Genomic DNA, 13,291 nt, shown 5'->3' with positions numbered 1-13,291 from the left:
TCCCTCACATATTGCTTACCCAGAAAGCAACGCCAAGCCAAGTCCCAAAACTTCTCAGGAATCCTCTTGGAATTCAATAGACCCAGCCCTGCCTCCAGATCCCGGCTCGGGCAATCCCTGAGGACCAGAGGGGCCCGGAAATGAGTAGATAAGATCCTCTCGTTGAGTAATCTCCTCGACAGAGTCCTCACCTCCCACACCCCCAGACCCCACCGGTGGATGACCTTCAGAACTGGGGTAACATAAGCCGGGAGATGTCCGTGAGGCACGCGAAGGTCCTTCACACGCCCACCCGTCTCCCATTCCTGGGAGAAAGGCCGAAACCACCCCCCGCAGGAGGATATCCACGGAGGAGCCCTCTCTTTCCAGAGGTTTGCAATATTCAGCTTTAAAAAGGTATCCACCAGAAATAGCACGGGGTTGACCATATTCAACCCCCCTAGTCTCCTCATACGGTAAGTAACCTCCCGCTTGACTAGGTTCAACCTGTTTCCCCATAACAACTGGAAAACCAGGCTATAGACCCTCGTCCAGAGAGGTTCTAGCAAAATGCAAATACTGCCCAAATAGAGGAACACAGGGAGCAACCCTTTCCCTCAGGGTCAAAGTTAAACCCTTCCAGCGGTCCACTCTCTGAGCAGCAATTTGAAGTCTGCCATCCCAATTTCGTGTTGGGTAATCACCCTGGCCAAATTCCACGCCTAGAATCTTGGCATATTCCTGGGGCTCCGGTAGAGTGTCAGAGAGACTAAAATCAGGCTCTCCTCCACCCAGCCAGAGACTCTCACATTTATCCTGATCGATCCTGGACCCGGAAACCTCCGAGTAGCGCTCCACTTCCGACAACACCACCTCTGCCTCCTCTTGCGAAGAGACAAAGACGGTGACATCATCCGTGTAGGCCACTGCCTTCAGCGTGGTCTCCCGTGGGCCAGGATCACCCATCCGAACCCCCCTCAAATGCCCACAATCTATCCTTCGGATGAAGGGGTCGATTGCAAAAGCATAGAGCAGTGGGCAACCCTGGCGAACACCAGAACCCACCACAAAAGGCCGTCCAAACCAACCATTCACCAACGGGAAAGTCTCTGCCCCTTGATACAATGTTTGTAGCCAGCTAACAAACCCACCCGGCAGACCATATCTCAAGAGAGTGTACCAGAGATACTCATGATCAACCTGGTCAAAAGCTTTAGCTTAATCAAAGGACAGTAAATACCCGTTCCAAAGACCCGCCCTGCCCTGCTCCATGGCCTCCCGGACACCCAGAACAGCGCTAAAAGCGCCTCGACCAGGAACAGTGCAGTGCTGGGACTCCGAAAGGAGCTCTGGTGCAAATTTCACCAATCTAGTGAAAAGCACTTTTGCCAAAATCTTTCTATCCACATTGAGGAGTGATATGGGCCTCCAATTCTCAATGTGCGATGGATCTTTACCTTTTGACAGAAGAATCAAAGCTGATATCCTCATTGATTTTGGTAGCACGCCCGAGGAAAGGCATGCGTTAAAAGCCCTCATCAATAAGGGAACTAAAGAGTCCTTAAAGATCTTATAAAACTCGGAGGTTAAGCCATCCAGACCTGGCGATTTCTTGGGCCGAAGCCCATCAATGGCCAGTCTCACTTCCTCTTCCCTGATGTCCTTTGTCAAAGCGCCAAGCGAGGGGTCTACACCTGGCATGGGGATGGTCTCAGCCAGGAAAGCCGAAATCCCCTCTCGGTCAGGCTCCCTCCTCCCGAAGAGGTGAGAGTAGAAAGATCTGACGACTTCCAAGATCTCTGACTTGGACCGTACCAGAGATCCTGTACTATCCCTCAGACCCACAATCAGTGTACCATTCACTGATATCTTACAGTTTTTGTAGGGGTCGGGCGAGCGGTATTTCTCGAAATCCCTCTCAAAAACCAAAAATATGTGCCTATCATACTTACACCTCTTGAGCAAGGCCTTCACCCTGGAGATTTCCTCACGGTCACCCCCAGCCGAGACTAAGGTCTCGAGTTTCCTCCTCAGGCTATGATACAGGCGATCCCTGTTCAAGCTTCTGAGGTTGGCAAGTTGTCGGAAGAACCTCGCCACCCGAAATTTAAACATCTCCCACCACTCTGACTCAGTGCTACAAAGGCCCAATAACGGTACCTGGCTCTGAAGAAATTCCTCAAAAGACTGTCTCACAGTTGCTTCCTCCAGGAGTGATGAATTTAGTTTCCACATGCCTCTTCCCATCCGAGGGGTCTCTGCAACATTCAGAGAAAAACATATAAGACAGTGATCGGAGAATTCCACTTCCACAACCGATAACGGTGAGAAAATGGCTTTCTCCTTTAAATAGAACCTATCTATCCTACTCCTACACTGACTGCCCCTAAAATAGGTGAACCCCGAGTGGCCTGGATCAGTCCTGATGTGGACATCAACCAGGCGAGCCTCACTAGCTACACTATTTAACGTCACGCTGTCGTATGCCAGCCGGTCTTTGGAACCTCCTCTATCTCGGGGCCTTGTGATAGTATTAAAGTCCCCTCCAAAGACCACCTGCCGGCTACAAAACAGAAACGGTTTGATCCTTATAGTCTTTTCCGATCCCACTTGGTTTGCGGACCGTAGATGTTGATGAGCCGAAGCTCTTGACCCTTCATAAGCACATCTAAAATCAGACACCGTCCCATTTCGAGCTCGATAATCCATCGGCATGTGACCTCTGCGATCTTAAAAAGGATCGCCACCCTGCTATACGGCTCAGCCGCAAGAGACCAGTAGGAGGGACCATGGGTCCCCTCCTGCCTTGCTTTCTTCAAGGCTGACTGGTCAGTCAACCTGGTCTCCTGCAAAAACAAAATGTCGGCATCAAACCGGCCGAGAAAATCAAAGGCCGTAAATCTAGCCACATCTGACTTAATGCTGGCAACATTAATGGTTGCCAGCGTCAACGGGGTGAGTGCCGCCATCAAGGATTATGAAGCTCGACAGCCAACTTTTTCCCACCCCCACCACCACCACCACACTCCTCACTGTGTGAGGAGGCCATTCGCTTCAAGCACACTGATACATCCATACACCTATCACTCGATTTGTCTGGCGGTTTCGGGGCGATCCCCCCCTCCAGGGAGAGATCTCCCAGAGGCGGGGATCCATCATCCCCCAAGGCCCCTACATCGTTGTCCGCAGCCCCCGGCACCTCACCCTCTTCCTCCCCACCGGAGCAGGGAGGGATGTTCTCATCCAGGGTTTGGTACCGGTTGGAGAGGACCACCAGAGGCAAGGTAATAGAACTTTCCTTTGGTTTTCTGGACTGGGTAGATGACTCACCAGGAGGGTTCTCCAGGATAGATGTTCCGGAGGGGTCCCACTCCAAAGAAGGAGTCTTAGACCCCCTCCTCCTGTTTCCCCTCCTGGCTTTACTCTTTTTACCCTTCTTTTTACGATGTTGCTGTTGCCATGCCTGCGCCCCCTCTCCCTGTTCTTCCTCAGAAGAGGAAGGCGAGGCGTTGGCGTCCTCCTCTTCTCTAATCCTTCTCTCCTCATCATCCAGCTCGTTGCCCAGATCCTCAGCTACAGGGGCCCCCGAGGAAGAGGGTAAGGTCATCACACCCTGCTCCCTCTCCCTCCGGCGCTGTTCCGCTCACCTCACACGTGAGGGGGGCACACTCTTTTCCTTCCTTGGACCAGTGCTCTCTGCTCACCTCTGCTAGTACCCTCTGCCGTGGGCTCCTCAGCACCCTGTGAAGCCACGGTCTTACGAAGGACCGCATTGGCGAACGAGCGTGGGCACCGGCTGAATGGATGACCCAGATCCCCACATAGGTTACACCGAATGGCCCGACACGTGGCGGCAAGATGACCAAGCCCCCCCACACAAGGCACATTTCTGTGCCTTGCAGCCTGCGCTGAAATGGGAGGGGCTACCGCACTTGTGGCAGACCTTCGGCTGCCCCCAGTAGTGGATGAGGAGCCGTTCCCTCCCCAGGAACGTTGAGGGAGGGATGTGGGTAACAGAGTTTCCTGAAACCTTTAACTTCACTTTAAAGGTCCAGCCTCCAGTCCAGAAACCAAAACGGTCATGAATCTTCTCGGGGACCTGGACCACCTCCCCGTAGTGGCTGATCCAGGTCATGATATCAACACAAGACAGTAACTCATTTGCTCTAATGACCGTTACTGTCTTCACCATGTTCTGCCGAGAGACCGCTGCCGCTATGATATTTTTCCATGCAGGGGTATGCCTGGCCAGCTCATACCGAGACCAGAAGAGTTCCATGCCCTCTGGTCTCATGAAACTGGCCTCGAAATCCAGGGTACCAACAGGCTGGATGAAGGCAACCAGATCCTGGCCCCTGAAGCCCATTTTCGCTAGGAGCTCAGCAATTTTGTCCCGGCAATTCCAGGGACAGGCCTGACCGCTCACGTTGGACCAGCAAAAACGGACCACATTCCTCCTGGCACCCTGACCCCCTGCTGTAGGAAGAGACCACTCAATGGGTCCCTCCCGCTCTCTATCTTGGAAAGCAGCCAGCCCATGTCGTTTTGGACAAAATGACAAGTCTATCACCTCGTCCCCTTCTTGCATAGTATCCTCTCCTCTCTTCAGGGCGCTCAGGAGACGATGTTGCAAGTCACCTCCCTCGAAACTGTCATACAAAACCTCAGCCACCCTCCTTCCACTCTCCCCACCAGCAGCAGCTTGAGCATACGTACCGTCTCTCGAGGAGCCAGCTGCTGCCACTGGGGGGGCAGCAGAACCCACAACAGACTCTCCCCCCTTCTTTCTCTCCTCTTGCACCCTCATTCTCTCCTCTCTCGCTTTCTCTCTCTCCTCTGCCTCTTTCTCCCTCCTTTCGCGCCTTGCACTCTCAAACGCTGCCTCAGCCAACAAAATTTCATTCAATTCTCCAGGCGTCCTATCATCCACAACCCCCGATACATGTCCAGGAACAACACCTACCGGGTCGGGCTCTACTTCCAGATCCTCCATTTCAATAGTAGTAACATTTTGGACCACTCCACTGACCCCCGCCCCTCCTCCCCCCGTACCCAACTCTGCCAGGGCACAAGGAGAGGAAAGCGACGGGAAATCTTCCATGTTGGAGAGGTCCGGAGCAGGGGTTTCAACAGGGCTTATTGTCCCCTGCGTCCTCCCCTGCTCCCCATCAGACACATGCCCCTGAGTGACCCCGGGGTACACGGCGCCTTGGGCTAGCTCGAGAGGTGGCGGCCTCCGACATTGAGGTATATCAGAAGGCCACCACCTCCCTCATACGGTTAGACTTTTTCTTTTTCTTTATCTTCCCTTCTTCCGGCACCTCATCCCCAAAACAGAAATGTGAAAATTCCATAGGGGACTTGAGGTGCCGGATTGCCTGCAGTAGCCCATCCCCCTCTGAGGAGGAGGATGAGCTGAAAGAGTACGAATCTTCTCCATGTACCCTTCTTCCCACCTCTTGTCCAGGGCACATGGAGGTATGTCCTGTACCTGATCTTCCGGGTCGGCTGGTGCAGGCAGGAGAGTGTCTGTCTTCGCCAGGCTCTCTGTCCCCAGGGCTCCTGTTCGGCCTCCGGGCCCCTGAACCGCCTTTTGGGCTCCACCGTGTCACTGGCTCCTCCCGCTCTCGACTAGGGGAAGCCTGCCCATCCCTAGCAGCACCTCCCGCAATCCTGGCTGTGTTGCTGGGCCTTGCTCCCCCATCACGGCCGGTCCCTGCAGGAGGCATAGCACCAGTGACTGGAGCCATGCGGTTAGCTGGTCTTCCCTCCACTTCCTGGACGCCCCCAACCTTCAGCAACGCCACCTCCGGCACCGCACCTTCCCGTAACGCTACTTCCGGTGACGTCACTTCTGGTCACGGTACCCGTGCCACCACCCGCGACGTCACTTCCGGTAGCGGGACGTTCGGTGACGTCACTTCCGGTCCCGGGAGCGCCACGTGGAGGGGTGCCGCCATACTGCCGCTGGAAGCGGCACTACCCAGCTCTGCCAAGGTCAGGTTACCTCCCCTCCCAGGACTCCCCGGCCTCTGCGTCGACACAGGGAGCGGGTCCCCCTCCGGTAATGAAGCCAAAACAGGCCACACACCGGAAGGCCCCGGAGGCCCCGACACCGCACCTCTGACTCCCGGCTTCACTGCCCCCTTCATGGCTGCGAAGCGGTCGACGTTACGCAGTTTCTCCGCGAAGGGACCCGAATTTCTAAGGATTCCCTCACGGAAACCGACGACCGCCTCTAGTTCTGCCCGGAGACGTTTGATGTTCGCCCTGTGGTCCTCCCGGTTCCTCTTAGGTCCGTGGTCCCGGGTGAACCTGGCGTCCATCAACCTCTCCTGCAAGTCACTTACCTGCCGCCCAAAGGTCTCGTATTCAAGGAACATATGCCGGATACGCCGGGCATATGTTCCTGTGTCTTCCTGGGGTTTTAAGACCCCCTACTCCTCCATTTCACTAGTGACTCCCTGTCCGGGAGTCACCAGGCTTTGGTCCTGGCTCCGGTCCGGTCCTCACGGCTCTGGGCCCGATCCTGCTCCCGACTCTCCCTTCGGCTGGCCTCCTGAGTCCTGGGTCTTGGGGCTGGGGTCCCCTCCGACCCTGTGTCTCTGGTCACTGGCTTCCGTATCCTGGCCGATCTCCTCACCGGCTCCTCCAGTCTCTGTTCCCCACCCCCTGCAGATGGCAACCGGGAGGTGGGGGCCTGGGGCTCCATGTTGCCCCGAGCACGCGCCTCTCCCCTGGGGAAGGGAGAGGCAGCAAAGGTGGCTGAGCTCTGGAGGAGCAGAGCAAGCCTCCAGACGTCTTCTCCCCACAGACTCCAGCAGCAACTGACAAGCTCCTCCTCTTCCTCCCAAGGCTGCTGGAGCCAGGCTTGCCCTCCAATAGATCCTCGTTAAAGGATTTAAAGTGTACTCATTCCAATTACAGAGCCTCGAAAGAGTCCTGTATTGTTATTTTTCGTCACTACCTCATCGGGTCGGGAGTGGGTAATTTCCGCGCCTGCTGCCTTCCTTGGATGTGGTAGCCGTTTTTCAGGCTCCCTCTCCGGAATTGAACCCTGATTCTCCGTTACCCATGGTCACCATGGTAGGCACAGAAAGTACCATCAAAAGTTGATAGGGCAGACACCCAAATGGATCGTCGCCGTCACGGGGACGTGCGATCGGCCCGAGGTTATCCAGAGTTGCAACGCTTACAGGGAGAGCGCGGCAGGGGGGAGGCCACGGAGGACCGTCCTGACGCCGCGCCCGGGACCCCGGATTGGTTTTGGTCTGATAAATGCACGCATCCCTGGCGGTCAGCGCTCGTTTGCACGTATTAGCTCTGGAATTACCACAGTTGTCCGAGTCAGCGGTTTGGAGCGATCAAAGGAACCATAACTGATTTAATGAGCCATTCGCAGTTTCACTGTACCGTCCGTGTGTACTTACACGTGCATGGCTTAATCTTTGAGACAAGCATATGAAAATTTTATGGTGTAGAATCAACAACAAGTGGGACACAATTGTAAAGGTGAACGATATTTATTGCTTATTTTAAATTTTTGTAAAAAATAAAAAACTGAAAACTGGGGCGCGCAATATTATTCGGCACCTTTAAGTTAATACTTTGTAGCACCACCTTTTGCTGCAATTACAGCTCCAAGTTGCTTGGGGTATGTGTCTAGCAGTTTTGCACATCGAGAGACTGAAATTCTTGCCCATTCTTCCTTTGCAAACAGCTCGAGCTGAGTGAGGTTGGATGGAGAGCATTTGTGAACAGCAGTTTTCAGCTCTTTCCACAGATTCTCGATTGAATTCAGGTCTGGACTTTGACTTGGCCATTTTAACACCTGGATACATTTATTTGTGAACCATTCCATTGTAGATTTTGCTTTATGTTTGGGATCAGTGTCTTGTTGAAAGACAAATCTCCGTCCCAGTCTCAGGTCTTTTGCAGACTCCAACAGGTCGTCTTCAAGAATGGTCCTGGATTTGGCTCCATCCATCTTCCCATCAATTTTAACCATCTTCCCTGTCCCTGCTGAAACAAAGCAGGCCCAAACCATGATGCTGCCAACCACCATGTTTGACAGTGGGGATGGTGTATTCAGGGTGATGAGCTGTGTTGTTTTTATGCCAAACATATCGCTTGACATTGTGCCCAAAAAGTTCGATTTTGGTTTAATCTGACCAGAGCACCTTTTCCACATGTTTGGTATGTCTCCCAGGTGACTTGTGGCAAACTTTAAATGACACTTTTTATGGATATCTTTGAGAAATAGCTTTCTTCTTGCCACTCTTCCATAAAGGCCAGATTTGTGCAGCGTACGACTGATTGTTGTCCTATGGACAGACTCTCCCACCTCAGCTGTAGATCTCTGCAGTTCATCCAGAGTGATCATAAGCATCTTGGCTGCATCTCTGACCAGTCTTCTTCTTGTTTTACATGACATTTTTGAGGGACGGCCAGGTCTTGGTAGATTTGCAGTGGTATGATACTCCTTCCATTTCAATATGATTGCTTGTGTGGCGCCCCTGAGGCTTCCGTCGCCACAGGTCATTGCACCCCACCTGCGGTGTGATGCCCATTCTGGGAGAGGAAGAGAGTGAACTCCGGTCCCCTGGTAAATCCACACTACACCCATTGCTAGGGACACACAGGACCAGGGAAAGTGGCAGGCAACCCTCCCATGCTGCATGCTGAGAGGGGCTGTAAGACCCATCCCTGCTCCCATAGGGTGGTAGCTTAGCAACTGGGGAGGTGGGAGGAGCCACCAGAGAGCAGATAGAGAAAGGAAGGTCAAGTTAGTTTCAGTTTACCTCAGGGAGTGAGAGAAGCAGCATGTAGTTGGAGGAGAAGAACGAGAGAAAGGAGGGAGGAGGAGGCCTGCTGGAGGCAGGCAAGGAGGAGAAAGAAAAGAAAGAAAGAAAGAAAGAAGGAAAGAAAGCTCCAAGTCAGACAGGAGCAGAGGAACTGAAAGAGACGCTTCCTGGTGAAGACCCTGGGACCCATAGGTCCAGGTGACACCACGTAGGAACAGAAGGAGTCGCAGGCCCGCGGGTAGTCCTGTAGGTACCACGAGCAGTCCTTGTTGGGTTCCGAAGCCGAGGGCCCAGAGGCGCTACGAGTAGCTGCAGGCTGCGGTGGCCTGGTCCACAGTGACATCGGTGGAGTGATTAAGCTGCGACAGGGGACGGTCCCTAGAGACTGGAGGAGTGCAAAGACAATCTCCAAACAGTAAAAACCGAGGCCCAGGGACGTTGTAAGCTCCCAGGGCCAGAACCCATAGCAGACCTTCAGAAAAGGGGTAATCAGCCGACAGGTGACCCCCCAGCCTGGAGGCTGTAGTGGAGGCCAAGCCAGGGCCATCCAAACTCGGGCAAGGCTAGTGAAGACAGCAGAGAAGGAGACACTAAAGAGAAGGGTACCGGATTTCACGCTCTGAATCACCCAGAAGACGGAGGTCCCTGACAGCGGTCCCAGCAGTCCAAGGGTCCTGCCTGCCCTGATAAGAACTGTGAGTAAAGAACTGGAACTGCACCTTTGAAGTCGCCTCTGTCATTTCACCTGCATAGACACTCACAAGCACCAACTGTGCCCCGGGCATTGCTCCACCTGTGGGGAGCAGTACCACCATTGCTGCTATAACATCATCCCGGTGGCCTCACACAGCAGCGGCGGCTTATTAGCCGCATACCACAGGTGGCGTCACGAACACAAACTTAAAGTCATCAGCCACATATTATACTGACACCCACCAGGGCCACGGAGCCGGGCCCAGCCACCACTGACTACCACCGGACTAGTCCGGCCCGGCACCGGGTGTCCCATAGCCCTGGGGTGGGCGAGTCACTTGCACAGTGCTTCTTGGGATGTTTAAAGTTTTGGAAATCTTATTACACCCAAATCCAGCTTTAAACTACTCCACAACAGTATCGCGGACCTGCCTGTTGTGCTCCTTGGTCTTCATGATGCTCTCTGTGCTTTAAACAGAACACTGAGACTATCAAAGAGCAGGTGCATTTATACGGAGACTTTATTGCACACAGGTGGATTATATTTATCATCATCAGTCATTTAGGACGACATTGGATCATTCAGAGATCCTCAATGAACTTCTGGAATGAGTTTTCTGCACTGAAAGTAAAGGGGCCGAATAATATTGCACACCCCAATTTTCATTTTTTTTCATTTTTTACAAAAATTTAAAGTGCATGGAGGCAGGTTCCGGACCACTAGCAATACCAACGGGAACGGATTCCTGGACGAGCTCCCCAGAGTGGCAGCGGCACCCAGAGACTTGGTTTACTCCTATGTCAGAGTCTGCTTAATGGTCGCACCAACATCCACATGGCCTGAATGAGTACGCTGCTTCCCCCCCTGCGTCCTGGTGGCCCGCAAAGTCTGCATCACGCTACCCTACATCACCACCATCCAGAGTCCCGGGGTCTTCCCTACCCGTGGAGGGAACGTCATCTGGCTGCCCCACTCCATCTCACCCGGGTACTCCCATTGGCAGCGGCGGTACTCCCCTTACCGAGAACCACGGGTGTCGTCACGAACACTTATCACCTGTAAATAACTCCCCTTTATTTTCGAGTGGCCACAAGCCCTTGGGTCCGGAGACCCTCGAGCCACAGCAACCCCGGATCCGAGCAGTCTGACCGCTGCAGGGGCGGTACAGATAACCCAGCGAGGGACCCAATCACTCCCATTCAAGATTGAGGTTCCGCCCACTTCTGAGCCCATGGAAGTCGGGGATACTAGTCCGAGTGAGAAGGAGAGGAGACGACGCCGGGACCACAAGCTTTGCTTTTACTGTGGTTATCCTAGGCATTGGAAAAAGGACTGTCTGGTTTGCCCCCCTGCTAGCAAGCTGACGGGAAACATCTAAGTCTGGGTGATGATCAAGGAGGTCACCCAGACTTCCAGGTACCTTTAATCTCCTCCAATAAGCTCTTTATTCACATCGGTCTGCAGGTCAAGAACTTGATTTTGCCTTCCCAAGCCTACATTGATTGTGGATCCTCTACAAATTTTATTGACTCTGAATTCGTCCGGCAGTTAGAGATAGGGACAGTAAGGCTAGAGAGACCCATTAAAATCATTGCCATTAATAAGACTCCATTGCCTCAGAACCTGGTCCAGTTGGATACGGAGGATTTCACTCTTGTGGTGGGCTCTCTCCATACAGAGAAAATGTCCTGTTTTGTCATGGACAATCTTCTTGCGGGGTTGGTGTTGGGATTTCCATGGTTACAACTGCATAATTCTGTGATTGATTGGGGGTGCCAGGATATCATCAAATGGGGCCCGGAATGTCAAAAACGTTGTCTTCACTCTGTACAGGTGTTCTCCGCAAGTCCGGAGGGTCTTCCGAACTACCCGAAGGACTTCAAAGTCGTATTCTCAGAGAAAGAGGCAGAGGTTTTACCGCCTCATCGCCCATATGATTGTGCCATTTATTTTTCGCCTAATGCCAAGTTGCCCAAAGCCCGTCTGTATAATCTCTCGGGTCCTGAGCGGGCTGCCATGAAAAAATATGTTTCTGATAGTCTACGTAAAGGGCACATCCGTCCTTCTTCATCCCCTGTTGCCGCGGGATTCTTTTTTGTTAATTCCGAGAATTAAATAAGATTACCATAAAGAATACTTAACCACTTCCACTCACCCCCAATCTTTATAACCAACTTTCTTATGGTATAGTTTATGGATTTTATACTTTTATAATGGTTCAAGACAGAATGATATAAATGTTCTTAAATGTTCTTTATTGTAACAAACTGTATATGGCTACAACCATGCAAAGCCTTTCATGTTTCATTGCATTCTTGTTTTTTTTTTGTTTTGTCTCTATTTGGGGGTTTGCCTTGGACTGCAGCCCTGCTTATTGTAACCAGCCTTAATTTTTCAATAAAAAAGAGATTAAACATAACCAACTTTCTGGGGCTCATTGGTTTTCTAAACTCGATCTTAGGGGGGCATAAAACCTTATACGCATTCGAGAGGGTGATGATTTGAAGACGGCGTTTCTCACATCGGAAAGGTTATTTGAGAATTTGGTCATGCCCTTTGGATTAACTAACGCCCCAGCCATTTTTCAGAATTTTATGAATGTTGTTTTCTCTGATTTCATTGGACGTTTTTTGGTAATTTATCTTGATGACATTTTAATTTTTTCTGCTGATTTGCAAACTCATATTTTTTTTTTTTTAATCCAATCAATTTTTATTGTAGGAAGTTACATTACAAAAAGGAGAAATTCAGGTATCATTGGCAATAATACACAAAGAGAACAACGCTGTAACATGTGGTAGTATCACCTTTGATTATGATTCACATTTCCTGTCACACCACCACCAATCATGTCTGATGCAAGTTGCAACTTTTTTTAGGTTAATCAATACCCAATACGTATAGAGTCAACCTACCAATTTACTCTTTAATCCTCAAAACGAGGGATCCAAACAACCAGAACCAGAGAGTAAGAAAGGAAGATAAGAAAAGGGAGGGGAGAGAGAGGTGGGGGAGAGGGGGAGAACCATGGATGGTTGCAAGGAAGCAACCAGGGAGGGGGAGGGGGGGGGGGAGGGAATTGGATGGCGTTTCGGGGTAGCCCGAGCAGTAACAACAACAGAGATTTAAACACCTTGAATATTGACATGTGGTATGGGTGAACTCCCTGCGTAACACTCTCTTTGACCCTATTTGACCCATTTTTAATTATCAACAGTTTGCCCTGGAGACAGATGCCTGACAGGGGATGCATATAAAGAGTTTAGCCACGTGTCCCAAATCTGAAGTATTTTGTTTTTGGCGCGGATGGAGTGAGCCAGACAGAACTCGTATTGGCATTGGAGATTAATTCGGTTATATAGTTCAACTAATGTAGGCGTCTTTGGGGATTTCCAGTGCAAACTTATGCAATATCTGGCAGCTACTAGAATGTGAACTAATAAACCCCTGGATTCCCAAGAGAACTCCTCTATACCCACGTTTAGCACTGCCAGACCTGGATTCGGATTAATAGGATTGACTGTCAGCTCACCCATCAGGCCAAACACCTCCAACCAGAACGAGAAAACCTTGGGACAAGCCCACCAGCAGTGACCAAGAGTACCCCTTTGGAGGCAGCCCTTCCAACAATGTGGCGAATAATTTGGGAGGAACTGTGCTAAGTTGGCTGGGGACCGATACCATCGCAGGTGTACTTTTTTCAGTTGCTCCAGATGATTTATACACTTGGAATATTTTTGGATATTTGCTGATGCCGAGTGCCAGTTTGAAGGAGAGGTAGAGACACTCAACTCCACGTCCCATTTATTCATAT

The sequence above is a fragment of the Anomaloglossus baeobatrachus genome, chromosome 5 (assembly GCF_048569485.1).
Source record: "Anomaloglossus baeobatrachus isolate aAnoBae1 chromosome 5, aAnoBae1.hap1, whole genome shotgun sequence".
NCBI classification, from domain to species: domain Eukaryota; kingdom Metazoa; phylum Chordata; class Amphibia; order Anura; family Aromobatidae; genus Anomaloglossus; species Anomaloglossus baeobatrachus.
This window is presented reverse-complemented; position numbering follows the sequence as displayed.